Source organism: Puma concolor, chromosome D4 (genome assembly GCF_028749965.1).
Source record: "Puma concolor isolate L17-30 chromosome D4, mPumCon1.1.hap2, whole genome shotgun sequence".
Classification (NCBI taxonomy): Eukaryota; Metazoa; Chordata; class Mammalia; order Carnivora; family Felidae; genus Puma; species Puma concolor.
Window position 1 is genome coordinate 13,657,141 of NC_141679.1, and position 16,559 is coordinate 13,673,699.

The 16,559-nt window shown below is 36.7% G+C and overlaps 1 protein-coding gene and 1 long non-coding RNA gene across 5 annotated transcripts in view; one reads left to right on the plus strand and one right to left on the minus strand.

The window, feature by feature from the left end:
- TRPM3 (transient receptor potential cation channel subfamily M member 3) overlaps window positions 1-16,559 on the minus strand; it is an 803,813-nt gene that overhangs the window by 520,989 nt on the left and 266,265 nt on the right. The gene's annotated exons all lie outside the window — the stretch shown is intronic.
- LOC147574724 (uncharacterized) lies at window positions 12,674-13,516 on the plus strand. Its single transcript, XR_015243277.1, has 2 exons — window positions 12,674-12,939; window positions 13,146-13,516. It is a non-coding gene; the product is annotated as an uncharacterized LOC147574724 (long non-coding RNA).

Sequence of the window (16,559 nt, forward strand, 5' to 3'; positions counted from 1 at the left end):
GTGATTAGGGAAGGGGGACCAAAGGTTTTCCAGGAAATGCAAATAAAAGGAATTTAAGGGTTATTAATTAACATGAGACAGGTCAATTCAGGGCCAAAAACATTCAACAAAAACAAGGCATTCCATGATTCCATGATGATTCAGAGTTTAACCCACTGAAGATTTAACAGTTGTGACATCTGTGAATAAAATAGTGTAAAATTACAACTGATAAAGCAAAAAGTATAGGAAACACAGGAGATATATATAGAATCATACCCAACATAGAGGATTTTTTTTTCTCCAGCTCACAAAAGAGCAAATGGACTGGAAATAACCATGGCTCACCTTAGACCTAAAGAACAAGATTAACAAGGTAATTGATACAGATTTCTATCAACTATAAACAAGACAATAACTCCTTTTGAAGTAATGATGCAATAGCCACAAAAAATTAACTTGTAGGTAGGCCACGTAGAAAAATTCAGTAAATCTCTGCAAAATTTAACAGTACAGATACATAAGTTAAAGAGGAAATAAATATAAAATTTGAGAATGCTTAGAAAATACAATAAAAGTTCTGTTAAAAATGTTAAGAAATAACTAAAGTCAGATTTAGGAGAAAATGTACAGTCTTAAGTTTTTGTGTAATCATAAAAAATAAAATTAATGAATGATAAATACCCAATCTTACACAAGAAATTTGAAAAACAGCAACAAAATGAAATGAAGCAATGCAAAAAGAAATGGTAAAGAGAAATGAAAAGAAGAAAGAATTCAGAGCTGTTCAAGAATTTTAAAATACAAGAGATCCTTTTCTTAAAAAATAGAATAAGCAAGCAACAAACACAACCAAGAAAAAATGGGAGGCACATCCACATGCAAGGTGAAAGGAAATAATCTCAAGAACTTGAGATAAAAGAAATAGACTGCTATCTTTCTCAGCAATTTGAACATAAACGTGAAACTCTGCATGAAATCTATAGTTAACCAGAAAAATATAATTTGCACAAAGTGAGCTAGAGCAGGAGAGACACTAAGAGGCAGAGCACAGAGGATATTCAGGGCAGTGAAAATATTCTGATGTTATAATGATGGACATATGTATTAATACAGTTGTCCAAACCCAATAAATGTACAATACCAAGAGTGAACCCTAAGTGAACTATGAACTTTGGGTGATTATAATGTGCCAATGTAGGTTCCTCTCTGGTCTAAAATAATAATAATAATAATAATAATAATAATAATAATAATAATAATAATAAAGGAGAAGGAGAAGAAGAAGAAGGTACCATTCTGGTCAGTGATGTCGATAATGAGTGAGAGGCTATCATGTGTGAGGGCAGAGAATTATATGGGGAATCACTACACCCTCCTCTCCATTTTGTTGCAAATGTAAAACTGCTCCAAAAAATAAAGCCTTTTATAAAAAACCCTGACCTAGATTGAGAGAATCTATAATTATCACAATTGGTGAAAATGAAATTGAGGAAACACTAGGAGAGTGATTTCTCCTCCTCACCTTATCCCCCCAACCACTGCCTTATATCTTCGAAGAAAACAACAATCTTAGGTAATTCCCAGGTGAAAAAAAGACCTGTAAAAATTAAATAGCTCCAGTACTGTACTAAATTTCAAAGTGCTAATACCTCCAATACTATTCAAACAGTTCCAAAGCAGAGAAAAAGAAAACAAAATCCTCTAAACTATTTAAGATGGAGCCAGTGTAACATGCATGCCAAAATCCCATGAAATAGTCTCCCAATACAACCACTCATCAATAGCACGTGTATTAATACACCTTAAATACAACTGTAACATATTTGTTTAGATCTACACCAAGTTGTTTATTTAATTTGTATGGAAAAATAAATGTGCACAAAAGGGAAATTTTAGAAAAGAATTCTAATAAAGATAAGGACACAGAGTGAAAACTAGTCTTAAGTCTATTGCTATTCAAATATTGTGGTTCTCTTGCACAAAAATATAGATCAACGAATGGAGTCTAGACAAAAATCCAAACACACATGGGACCTTAGGTTATGGCATATGAGGCATGTTGAACCAGCAGAATGAATGGCATTGAGACTATTCAAGAAGCCATCCAGGAAAAAAATAAGGGTAGATATCTAGCTCGTATCAAAAACTCTGGATAAAACCACTAGAAACATCTAAGAGAGTATTTGTGTGTGCATGCATAAGCATTTGTATATTTGCAATGAGAAATAAAAGATTAATAGGTAAAAAAAAATTTTTTTCATATCAAGCCCATCAGTAAAATGCTTTAATATAAATGGTAAATCAGGAAAATATTTGCAAAATCCTATCAAAGAGGCATCTTTTTCCAATATGGAAAGATTTTCAACAAATAAGACGACCAACTACGTACGATAAAATGGACAGAGAAGACAGGCAGAGTTCCTAGAAAATGAAATAGATATAACCTTCAATGTTCTTATATTTACTAAAAAAAAAACTGTGTAAATTAAAAGTGTACAGAAAGCATTTTTCTTCTATCAGATTGGTGAAGATATCTAAGTGTGATATACATACGTGAAGAATTATCTTCTACACTCCAGTGGGAGTGGACATATAGAAATCTTCCATCAAGGGCAATTTAGCCATTTTTGTCAAAAATTTTAAAAATGTCCACACCTTAGGCCCCAACAGTTTTACCCAAGAATTTATGCTGCGTAGTACTCACCTATTAGCTCAATGGCATGCTCACAGATATGCTTTGCATCATTGTTTATAATGGCAAAAGGTTCTGAACAACAAATTTCTATCCATAGGAGAATGGTTAACTACATTACATAAATCAAAATAAAAGGATATTTGGTAGCCCTTAAAAAGGAGCTCCAAGTTAAAAAAAAACAACACACATACAGGTAGCTAACAGTGAGTCTTTCGTGTTTCCATTACTGCAAAAACCTTTGCCAAGCTCTCGTGTGAAGGCTCTGTTTTTTACTTCAATATCTGCCATCAACAAGTGAAAAATGTACATTACAAAAACCACACTCTGATAGATTGGTCTTTCCCGTCAGAAGAGGTGTTAGAACTATGGCTTGTTTTTCAATCAATTTCTATGTCATAGCTGATTTTATGATCATGAGAGTTTTTAAAATCTTGATGCATGTTATAAATAACCAGAAGTGCATGTCCTTAATCACATATACAACTGTAAACTCCTTGTTGATAAGAATTTTATCACCTTCAACTTGTTGTTATAAACTCTAAGAGAAATGATTCTGAAATTTACTGCATTACTATCTTGACGATTTATTTTTCAAGTCAAGGCCACCACTAGAAACGAAGGCACTTTAGAGAATCTATGTTGTGTATACTCGAGAAAGGTGCTGCATGTTGATGGCTTTGTGCTTTGCTTCTAAGGACTTAACGACCAGAGAAATTTCTTTACACTTATCATTGTATTTGAGTAAATCATCATTATTGACAGATTTAAACCTCAAGGAAATCTCTAAATGGAAAAGAAAATACAGCTTTAACCAAAAAATAAGTTTTATTTTCCATTAAACTGGATCATTAATGTCCAATAAGAATAATAGAAGGGAGAGTTTGTTTTTTATGAATTTCACCCCAGAATTTTTCAAATGAACTGAAATACACAATGCAAAGCCAGTAAAAGATATTATGTATACACAGTCTGTCCTAATACTGGAGTGATTGATCACCACTGGCTCTGCCTGGCCCATTACTGCCCAAGAAGGTTCAAGCCTTTGGCCAATAGAATCAGTACTCAATTCTCCTTTATTAGCTCATTGTCCTATTAGGACAGAGATTCAAACTTTCAAAATGATAACAAGATCTTCAATTAGGTAACTATTGGACGATGACATACTTTCACTTCAACAGTTTAGAAAGGACCCATTCCATATCAGGCATGGGGCTTGGTAGATAGGAGTAATAACCGTGGCCTATCCTGCAGAAAGTCTGGTAGGAGAGATAGCAGGCCAATCAAGTAGTCAGTATGATGTTAAATCCCGAGAATGGAGAAGCAGCCCCAAATTGTCATAATGACCAACGCCTATCATTTATACGGTCCTAGCAGCATTTCGGTGCTGTCTCCTGGAATCTCCGTAACACCCTGAGGCTGGCATCCTCAGAGCAGTCACTGGCAACACTGAGCCCAGGGAAAGCTGTATCATTCATTAGATCATCGTGGTAATGTGTCTGGATGCTTGTAGGTATGAGTAACCACGCTTGTCACATAGCAGCTTCCTATTTTAATTACTCTTTCTTGCTAACTAGGTGCCAAGCTCAACACATATGCTATCAATATGTAAATGTTACACCATTTTATATGGTGTCATTAAAGATTTTAATTTTTTTAAGTGTTTGTACTCCTTTAACTTTGGTGCCTTGGGACACACCCCTGCTGACTCTAGAATACATGTAACTCAAAGTAATGTCACAGCTGAGCCCAATGAGGACCAGGGATGTCCTGCCACTTACCATAGGGCTCTGACTAGAAGCACTGGATGACAGACTTGCACCCTGGGTGACCAGATTTTGAACTCCGTACTTTTTCACTACAACACCTCCCCTAAGGAGCAATTCTAGACTTCCCAATGTGATCCATCAAGTGCAGAGAGTACTTTCCTTTTGTCTTGTACTTTACCAACCTCATTTGCTTGCCACACAATCTAATTTAGGGCGTTTCCTTACAAATTCCTTTAATGTATTGTAATTTGAGGTGTATATAGCCATGTTTATACAGAAGGCTGATTTTAAAACATCAGGAGTAAATCTATTTGAACTATGAGAGAGACCCTATATGGAGAGGCAGAGGCGAAGCTCAAACCTTGAACAGCACACAACTTTAGAGTTTATCATCCTGGAGTTCTCCAAAGAAATGTAATTCTATTTTAAGTATACTTGCAGAAAAACAAGTTTCAAATTGTCACTTCAAATACCTGCATATGCTTTAGATTTCTTATCCAGGGATATTTCACATTCATAATATACATATATACTTATCATTTTCAGGATTTATAAGTATGATGCAAAAACGATTCTCCTAGAATAAACACCAAAAGACACAGAGTGAGCCATCCAGTGCATTAGCTCAGAAGGCAGGGGACATGCTACACTGCAATCACCAAGGGAAGCCAGAGTTTGAGATTCACTTCTTCCTGGACCCCAGTTTCTTTGATCAAAAATGAAGTAATTGAATTAGGTAGTTATACAAAAGTACAGGAGTTCTGATTCGAAGGGGCACATGCACCCCAATGTTTATATCAGCACTATCGACAATAGCCTAAGTATGGAAAAAGCCCAGATATCCATTGATGGATGAGTGGATAAAGAAGATGTTGTGTATACATACAATCATTACTGGGCAATCATAAAGAATGAAATCTTGCCATTTACAACAATGTGGATGGAACTAGAGTGTAATATGCTAACAGAAATTAGACTGAGAAAGACAAATACAATATGCTTTCACTCATATGTGGAGTTGAATATACAAAACAGATGAACCTAAGGGAAGCAAAAATAATATAAAAACAGAGGCAGACAGATTTAAGAGACTCTTAAGTACAGAGAACAAATTGAGGGTTTCTGGCAGGGTGTTGGGTGGATGGATGGGCTAAACAGGCAATGGGCATTAAAGAGGGCACTTGTTGGGATGAGCACTAGGTATTATATGTAAGCGAAGAATCAGTGGATTCTATTCCTGAAATCATTATTATACTGTATGTTAAGTAACTTGGATTTAAATTTAAAAAATAAAATAAAATAAAATAAAATAAAATAAAATAAAATAAAATAAAATAAAATAAAATAAAATAAAATAAAATAAAATAAAATAAAATAAAATAAAATAAAATAAAATAAAATAAAATAAAATAAAATAATAAAATAAAATAAAATAAAATAAAATAAAATAAAATAAAATAAAATAAAATAAAATAAAATAAAATAAAATAAAATAAAGTGATTGAGCTAAAGGATATGTAAGGCTTCCTCATACTTAAAGATGCCTTGAGTCCACGGTCATTTTGCAAGCCAACAAACTTCAGTTAATCACAGGTCAAAATACATTTGCATGGAATGAAACTGAACTGTCTGCACCGTCTTTTAAAATAATCTAACTGAAGAATGCTTCCCCCTACACACGATAAGCACCAAGCCAATTTTACTCAAGAGGTGAGCTTTCCTTTATATTATTCTAGGAATCTTTACTTGGCTTGGGCATTTTCTAGAAACTGCCATTATGGATAAGCAGACAAAAGCTAATCCCCCTTCTAGGAGAGATTTTCATTACTCCATATTGTTCAGCTTCTTATCTCTAGAAAAGGAATCTTTCCCAACCAGTTTTACTTTGTCCAAAGAATATTGTGCCAAGGTTGGAAAGCACTGCCACCAAAGGAAATAAGGATATGGTCTAGAATTCAAAACCCAAGTTCCCTTCAAGCTGGTATAAGCTACACAATTCTATCTACTGTTACTAATGATACACACTCATCCAAAAAGCAGTATCTTCTATTATTTTTTTTATGTTGCCGGATAGTCTAAAAACTTAGCCTTGTTACACACTACAGGAGTTATTTTACTGAAAACCTAACTAATATTTTCCAGATACAGTATTATTCTCAAATGAGTCACCATGCAAAGGCTTTATCAAATAACCTTCATTTTAAACTGAACACAGAACACCTCTATTTGTGCAGCAGTTGTATTCTCTTTCCAATTATGTAGAAAATGATACATAGAATGTGTGTTCAAAGTGAGGACAGCAAGTTTAGTTTATCAACAGATGCACTGACCAAAAATCTGTCCTAAATGTTTGCTGTCCATTCATTCATTCAAGAGGCATTTATTGAGTGCTTATTACATTCCCAACTCCACTCCTCACTGCTAGGGATATACACATGCTAAGATAAAACAGACAAGATCTCTGCTCACATTTTTTTCAAGGATACCAACACTAAACAAGTAAAAATATTATTTCAGACAATTACAAGCATTTAAAGAAAAAAAATTTAATGTGATAAACAATTTGGACAGAGTTATTTTGGAGGATATTCATAGGCCATCTCTCTCTGAAGGAACATTAGAGTAGAAACCTCAATCAAGAGAGGAAACCATCCAGGTAAAGCTTCTAAGTATTGTAAGCCAATTGCAAAGACCCTGAGGTTAGAGTGAGCTTGATTCAGTCTGACATTAAACCTTTATACCTAATACATATATCAATGTATATTTTATATTATTTTACCTATTTAATAGTTCAAATGTATTAAAAATCAAACTTGAAACAAACCTGAAGTATTTCTACCGAATTCTGGCATCCTGAAAGACATAGGTTGCTCTAAATAAATGCGTCTCTAAATGGCTACACATTGGGGCGCCTGGGTGGCGCAGTCGGTTAAGCGTCCGACTTCAGCCAGGTCACGATCTCGCGGTTCGCGAGTTCGAGCCCTGCGTCGGGCTCTGGGCTGATGGCTCGGAGCCTGGAGCCTGTTTCCGATTCTGTGTCTCCCTCTCTCTCTGCCCCTCCCCCGTTCATGCTCTGTCTCTCTCTGTCCCAAAAATAAATAAACGTTCAAAAAAAAAAAAATAAATGGCTACACATTAACATCAATTACAGAGCAAGTAAAAAATACCAGTGCCCAGGCCCCACCCAAGATCAATTGGATCAGAACCTCAGTATATTTTAAAATTCCCTCGATGATTCTAATATGCAATGAGAACTGAAAGCCATCATTCTAAATTAATCTGAAAATTGCCTTATTCTAGCAACCAGACTGTGTTTTTGGGTCCCTCACTCTAATGTCAACCCTAGGTTGACTTTTGTTAGTTCAGGTACATTGGGAGTTTAAGAAAGACCCTAGTGTGTGTGCTGGTTGAGAATGTGGGTTCTGGAGTCAGATCATTCCTGGTTTGAATATTCTCATCAGTTATTGAGACTTGGGCAAGTCATTGAATTCTTTAAGTCTTTGTTTCTCTGTACAAATTATGAGTATACCACCAGCGTCTACATCATTCTTCATTAGCTGATGTATATACAGCACTTATCACTGCACCAAGTACATAGTAAATGATAAGTAACAACTATGATTATTATAATTAAGTGAACAACGTAGTCTTTTTATGTACTCAAAAAAAACCCCAAATATAATTCCTGGTTTTCAGGATTCACATTTAAATGCTTTAAAAAAGAACTAATTGTGATTAGGTTGCTACCCATGTAATACTGTGTAATTATTTTCTTAAATGCCTTTCAAATCATTAGTAAGACAAAAATGTAGTTTTATTTCTAAATTACTCATCACCATACTTAGGAAAACTTGCTATAAGCATTCTTCAGGATCCTTAAGAGACTTGTACATTCTTTTTTAATATGGGATAGGGAAAATTTTACCCTCTTGAAGATTTGCAGATTTTCATGAAAAAATGCTCAAGGTCAGTTGTGAATGCATTCCAAATTGCTTTCAAAAGAAAAATGATGAGAGCTTGATGTAATAATGGGCATCTTCATGACAACCATTCTCCAAGACGAAATCACTTGAAAGTACTTAAATCCTAACCATTGATATAGATAGCTTTCCATGAGATTGTGCCTAACCATGTCCAAGTCCAGTCTACTTTCCATAAAGCATACTTGATTAAATATTTAAATGTTCCATGTCTGCTTCCTTCCCACACACATGCATGAGCAGGGGCTTCCCCGGCTGCAATGATCCATACTGAATACTTAATGAGTTTCTTAGACTCTAGGTTTATTTTCCAAACATTAATAGAAGATGAAAAGCAGTACATTATCAACAAAAAACATAACACCTACACAATGTCAAGGGAACATTTTGGTTTGCTGAGCTAACAAATGTTACTGCTCTGATGGCAAAGAATATTTTTGCCTAAACAAATTGCAAAGTATCATAACTATATATCAGATGCAAATTACAATGAATGTGTCTATAATGCTATCTAAACATCTTTAAAACCACGACTTTTTATTTCAGAAAGTTTTAAAGGCTATAGCTATCAATTTCAAAAGATGTTAATCTCTACAAGTGACTGTCCTACAATCACCTGAAGATGCATCATTCATCCAACTCTTGCCTCTTTCACAGTATGAGCAGAATGAAATTAAGCCAATGGCACTAAGTAATCTTGTTAGATACAATGATATCAATTAAAAACTGCCAGTCAAAGCAAAGTCATTCTCCTTTGTCATCAATGTGTATTTTTTTTTTCAGAAAGTCACAACTCTGATCAAGTTCAGTAATCAGCCAGTCTATTGGTCTAAAGATGCTTTGCTCCATCGTTATTAAGTACTATAGGAAGCAAAAACTATAGACTTGTGATAGCCTAACATTTAATGACACTTCACATTTGAGTGCAGGTGGTCAGTAATAAAAGGAATTGGGTTTAAATATGCTTTTATCATTCTTTTGTCAATCAGAGGAATCAAGTAGTTTAGCAAAGGACAATCCAAGCTGAAGAGCACACAGACAGATTGTTGAAAGTGAAATAATTAAATTATGCAAAAACCATGAGGACAGATTGTCAAAAAATTTCTGCATTTGGTGCTACAGAACACTTGACTGGGTTAAATGAGGTTAATACAACTTGCCATTCACGAATGATAATAAACTTTTCTTATTCCAATCTCATCATAGTATCAGACCTTGAGCTCGATTACATGCAATCTTAAAGTTGTGACATAGAGTAGACTGTTAATACCCAATATAGAAACATGCTTTCCCAACCAAAGAAAAGGCCTTGCTATATTCAACTAACAAAATCTAACACAATTCAGTCATACATATGAAATTGAACTGGCCATAACTTTGTGGTTGTGTATTATTACTAGACAAAATATTAGACATAAGCAAGCATTATGCTTTGCAGATGATGGTACTTAACTACTCCCAACTCTGCAAATCAGTTTCGTCTGATGATCGGATGAAATATGAGGTTTCCTACTTGGTGACAATTTATTGAGCAATAAGGTGACTCTGGAAAGCCAATATTCCTCTTGAAACTTAGGTAAAATTATGTTTCACTCTTCCCTATCAAGTTTACTTTCTGACTTACTGGTCTTAGTTTTGTAAATATGCTTCAATTTAGTTTTCATGTTTCCTTAGGAGGAAGTTCCAACTTCTTTCACTAAATCCAACCCCTTCTCCACCTCCTGGTTATCTCTGCTTTGGCCTCAACTTCTACCCTGCCCAATACAACACAACATCCTTTACTACAGAAATAACCAAACCTGAATCCATAGCTAACCTACCTGAGCTCCATGGACCCTAAAGCGTCAATGAAATGCTTTTAGAGATACAGGACCCCCTGAACCTGTTTTTAACATCTGTGAGCATATGAGTACGTGAATTCTTTTTAAAAGAGGACTCTTTGTGGTCAAGCAGTCCACAATCCCAAGGAGAGGAAGAAACAGTCTAATTTCTGTTCTCTATTGTGTTACATTCTTGAATTTAACCTTGGCTTTGCAGAGAATACATTAGGGACTTTGGAAGGTTGGAAATCCTCTACAGTGGTCAAACTAAAAAGGAACAGCTTCAATAATGCAGACTCCATACACAGCCACCGAGAATCTTAGTATCTAGTACCATAGTAAGGAAGTGGTGAAAAAGGGAACCTCTGGTGAATCAAACTCTAGGGAAAAAGTAGGGTTTTTTGTTTGTTTGTTATGTTTTGTTTTTGCGGGGTTGGGGGGAAGGTTTAGACTTTAAGGAAGATACAGCATTCCACGAAAACTTTTTCATTTTTTAAAATATTTGTTTATTTTTGAGATAGAGAAAGAGAGCGTGCTTGCGTGAACGGGGGAGGGGCAGAGAAAGAAGGAGGTTCCAGGCTCTGAACTGTCAGCAGAGACTCAGATGTGGGGCTTAAACTCATGAACCGCGAGATCATCACCTGAGCATGAATCCAAAGTCGGACGCTTAACGACTGAACCACCCCGCCACCTCTCCAGGAAAATCATTTCAAAAGGAGATGTTTAGTAATTTAAAACATCACACAGAGATGAGTGAAATACCTAAAGGCTTGCTATATTCATATTACCGAGTATATGCAGATGCCAGGAGAGCTTTTAAAACCACCTTATTAAAAGGAAATAGCTGCTTTGGGGATTAGAGTAAGATTAGTTCATAATAAAATATAATACTTCTGACTTTCTAGTAAACTACTGTTCTCTTATCTAGCATACAATTACAACTGACAGTTATGACAATGGACAAAGGACAGAAGAACACTGTATACTGAATCATTTCTACTGCCATTCTTATGTATTTTATTATATTCTTATTTAGTAAAATAGGCATACTTTATATAATACAAATAGCTTTCCACAGTATTAACTGAAATACTTAATTAGCAAGAATGCAACTTCTCTCCAAATATGCAAAATAGAGTCTGAAAATAGGAATCCAAGTACATAAATGGAATTGTTCAGAGGAATCATTTGAATGTTTTAACTCAAATGTTTTGCCTGTATCTTAATTTTCTCATTTATTATGTTTCATTCATTTATATATTAATCATTCATTTAATACTTACTGGGCTAGGTTTTGGGGAGATAAAGTAAATAGAAGTTGGTCTTTAGTGTAAAAGTCAGGGGAAAAAAAACCTATTCCAGAAGGGTTTGACAAGCACTAAGGTAGAGATGTGCATATAGCCTTCCTGTAGCCAAAGGAGGAGTATCTATGTTAGGTTGCGGGAGTGGGGGGTATCAGAGAAAGTTTCCTTGGGAAGGTGATACTTCACATAGGTCCTACAAACAGACACAAAGAATTAATACACCCGGCACATTTAGGAAATGTCATTTTTGCTACTTCTGAAAAAAAAACGTATACAGGCAGTAAAGTGAAAGAATAAATGTTAAAGAGCTCAACAGGGGCCAGGTTACAATGGCCTTATGTTCACGCTAATTAGATGACTCTTTGTTGAAAAGGAAATGGTCATCTAATGAGAAACTTTACCCAGAGAAGCGACATGATCAGAGCAGTGTCTTTAAAGACAGATTGAGAAGGATATGAGCGACAAGAGATGCAGATCTGTACCAGAGCAGGGGCAAGGGTGAGACACATTGGTTGAGATTGACTTAGGAATGGGAATAATATTTGGTGGCTGAATGGATAGAACAAGGTTAACCGAGAAGCCTCAGTGTGGTTGGTGGGTAAAAGTGGTACCATTTACCAGACAGGCAATGTCAGAGAGGAAAACTTGGAGAAGGGTGATGGCGAGTTTGAATTGTGTGTGAAATGAGCAAACTGAGGTAACAATTAGACAGCTGTACATGTGTCTGGAGACCAGCAGAGAGGCCAAAGGAAGAGATTTAAATTTGGGGATTATCAGTATAGATGCATCCATTGACGTCAGGGACCTCGATAAGTACATTTACAAATGTAAGAAAGCAAAGGGTCAAAGGCTCAATCCCAGAGAAAGACACTATTAAAGGGATTAAGTGTCTGAAGAGAGATTTATCAAGGTGGCAGAGGTAACATCTAGAGAGACCATACATCGTGGAAAGATGGTTTCCAAGATTCTGGAAACCAAGGAGATTTTAAGTAGTAGAGAACTGTCAACATTGTTCATCAGAGAATCAAAAATCTATCACTAAGCTAAGTTACCAAGTCACTGACCTGAACCCTAACTCTACTGGTGTGTATCTATAATATCAGGCTTCTATTATGAGCAACATGGGTACACAGGCCACACGTAAGCCTGAAAGCAGGAGTGCTGTTTTCTACTCGAGTTTTCTGCTTTTCTGCCACTGCCAGAAGAAACTCTCAAGGACTTAGCTTAACTAAGGTCAGAAGTACCAGTCAGGACTCTTTCCTTCAAGTCACAGATGCCGACCAGAACCCGCTGAAGTGCAAAGCATGCTGGGAGAACTCATGGCATCAAAGGATGAACTCAACAAGCAGGAAGGCAAGAACCAGGACAGCCTCAGGGCCAACATCCAAAAAGGTAATTCCCAATTTCATCAGCTGGCTGAAGGGCTACTTTATTTAAAGCTAGCCATTTGCCCAACAGCCCATTCACTGAATTTACTTGTTGCTTGTAACAATTTGAAATGGTTTGCAGAAGTTCATATTAAACGGGATAGGGTTAAGAGCTCAGGAAAAAATTTATGCTGTGTTTTAATTGACCAGTTTTTTTTCCTTCCCTAACAGCACTGTCAAGAGAGTCCAATTGGTCCCAGATACCCATTGTTAGAACTGAAGGGAGCTGGCGGAGGATGAGATAGAGCCAACAAATCCCCAGCTGGAAGAGAGAAGAGGCAGTATACGTCACAGCTGGTGCCGTGGACGGATTGGAGGGGACATGGGTGGGTGCAGAGGAGAGCCAGAGGTCGAGACACAGGGTAAATGAAAAGGGGAGTAAAGGAGACAAGGTCAGACAAGCAACTGTTTCAAGCTAGGAGGAGATCACCAGTGTTTTAAGATGATGTAAAGCAGGAACCATGAAATGTACTGTTCTCAATTCTGTCTTCCTGTCAATAAAACCAGGAGTGCCAGATAGCATCTGAGACCAGACAACCATATGTGTTGAACTTTTTGGTTTTGTTTTTGAACATCTAATACATCCAGGGATACTTACTCACTAAATAACTGCTTTGACTCTTTGGAAGGAATTGCTTTAATAGTCTCAATTCTTTCATGAGTAACCCTTCTGCTTATACTTAATTCCAGAAAGTTTCCTATTCACTGAGTTCAACAATTTACGAAGTTGCATGCATAGGTAATAATAATCTGATTTTTCTTGTAAACAAAATAATCCACTGAAATTAAAATTTAATGTATTCTCTCACATACCAAATCAGACTGAGCAAATTATCCCTGGGTCTAATTAGCTTTACCAACAACACCTGTTCACAGTGATACCATATGTTTATGACAAGAACAATCAGTATAGATGAGCCTCACAATGAGACTGCCTGGGTTCCAGCCCCAGCTTTACCACTTCTCAACTGTGTTACCTCAGGCAAGTTACTTAATATTTTATCTAGTTTCAGAAGCCAACAGTGCAACAATAATAGTGACCTCATGGGGTTTGTGATGATTAAATGCATTAAAATACATACAATGCTTTTAGGACAGGGACTGACTTACAGTAAGCAGCATTCAAGTGTTTGCTATTATCTTTCTTATTTTTATTGTTACAGGGGTAGTTTGTAGGGATGGGAAAAAAGCTGCCAGACTTGATTTCTGCCTCAAAGTGGCTTGAAATTCACGGAAGAGAGAGAAACTATCATGCATGTACATAGATACACACGAACATTCTCACAGCACGTAGAGTAGGACTCTGTGGCAAATGCAGAAAGTGTAGAAAACTGTACTAACAAGTCAGGAGGATTCCTCACTCACCAACCTTTCTCTCTGCGCTCTATTCCCCAGACCAAAGAAGAAAGAGCTCCAAAGGCAGCCTTAAATTCCATGGGTTTGCGTTCTTTGTGGTGAGAGGGTACCCTACCCATGCCTGTCCCAAACTTGACAGGCAAGAACCATTTGTTTCCACAGCCAAGCCTTTCAGGGGAGGAGGAGACTCAGTGAACAAGCAGTTTGAGAGGGAAACTGGCAGGTTGATGCTGAGCTGGAATTGAGCACAGTGAGAAAGTCCTTAGGGGAGGTTGACACCTGTCTCCCGGAATGTGGGGTAAACATAGGACAGAACCTGGTACCTATTTCTGGGCTGGAGCTATCAGAAGGCAGAAAGGCCTTCAAAGTATGTCAGCAGGTCTTAAAAGGATTAAGCTCATAATACTTGTGAAGAAGAATGGTGCGGCAACCCCCTTCTAAAGTCCCAGATGCCGTTATGGGGGCACAGAAGAGAATTCCTATGATTTCTGTAGCCCCACAAGAAGGAACGGGGGTGGGGGGCGGAGAAAGAGCAGCAAGAAGTGTGGAAGTACCATCCTCAAGGAGGAACTGGAAACCTAGTCTTCCAGATGGACTCAAAGGATTCTAGATATCCTCCTCTGCAGTAGTTGTGAGCAACTATAGTCACCAACAGGGGGATGAACAAAGCCCTCACTACCCACCCTCCCACGACCTTCCCCTACAAATGCAAACCATCTACACAGAGACCATTCCCCTCATAGAGCATATACAGAGCTAGAGAGAAACAAAAACAAAAACAACAAACCGAACAGCCTAGTTCCGGTAAGCTCTGCTTCTACTATTCCTCTCCCTTCCTTTCCAAAAGAGTAGACCTTGAAAGGGAAAAGGGAATGAGGATCTAGAAGCCACACCCCCCCCCACCCACCCCACCTCTCACCAAAGTCCAAGTGGCCAAGATCATAGCCCTATCTGGAGAAAGGGAAGAGAACTTTGAATCAGACATGACCTTGGAGTTGCAACACGGTTAGACTAATTATAGTAACTCCAAGTGACCAAAGAGTTAGAGTTAGTGCATCTGGTTAAAATGGACCAGAAAACAATAGGTTGAAAGCTGTGACTAAAGAAATTAAAATATGCTTTTATGCTGGCATCTTCTTTTGAAAGGGTCTTGAAGACAATAATTAAAAGGACTGATGGGCCATGGATGTAGTGGCTAAAAAGTGAAACTTAAATACATCTTTGATGATCTAAAAGTAAACTTAGCCATATCATCAAGCATAAAACATTTGGAAATTGACTATTTAAGGGAGTGACAAAGTAAAATAATGGGCCACAGACTGAAGTCTCATACAAATGACCTGGAACCATTCACTGGGAACTGATTAAAGACATTATAGAAAATTACCTGGAAATATCCCAGGTACTGTCGATACCATTTCAATTTCTTATTTTGTTAGAAAAATGAGGTAAATGGTAGAAGGGATTCAAAAACGCCATTTACTATTCCATTCTTATACTTAGCAAGAATCAGCGAAGTTGGTCTCCAACATATAGAGACCAACTGGTCCACAAATAAAAACAGTCAAGGAAGGAAGGATAATTTGTTATAGCTAAAATTTCAAAAATTTGAAATAAGTTAAATATGTGATATATTATAATTTAAGATTAAAACACCATTTGGGCTGGTAGTCTATGGCTAGAGTAAAAGCAGTGGAATTTTGAAAAAGACATCTTCATTTTAGCTGGACCTACTTTAGATAATTTCCCCATCTATTTACATTATTTCCATCCTATGGTTTTCTTTAAGACCACTAGGAAATATAAGGATATACCTTTTATTTAAAATTCACTGTCATTTTCCTCTAGTATCCTCCAATTTTATACTAGAAGACTTTAAAAACACAAGGGTGAACTTTCCAGAGTAATACCCATGTTGTCCATATAACCAAACAACCAAACATCTCCTGTACTGCACTCCCTCTTCAAAAACAAAAAAACAAACCCCAAAAATCAAACCCACAAGTCTTTCTCTCATGACATATTTTCAATTCTTCGTAGAGATTGCTTTTCCACATGATAACAATGCATTCTTAAATTCAACAATCTCGTATTGCGTGTAACTAGCAGCTTCCAGAATCCTAAGAACCATAGACTCATGGCTCAAGTTCCAGTTAAAAACTCCCCAGTAATGTCACCTCTTGTACAACTCGAGTTTTTCGGTTTTTTTTTTTAATGTTTTCCCTATTG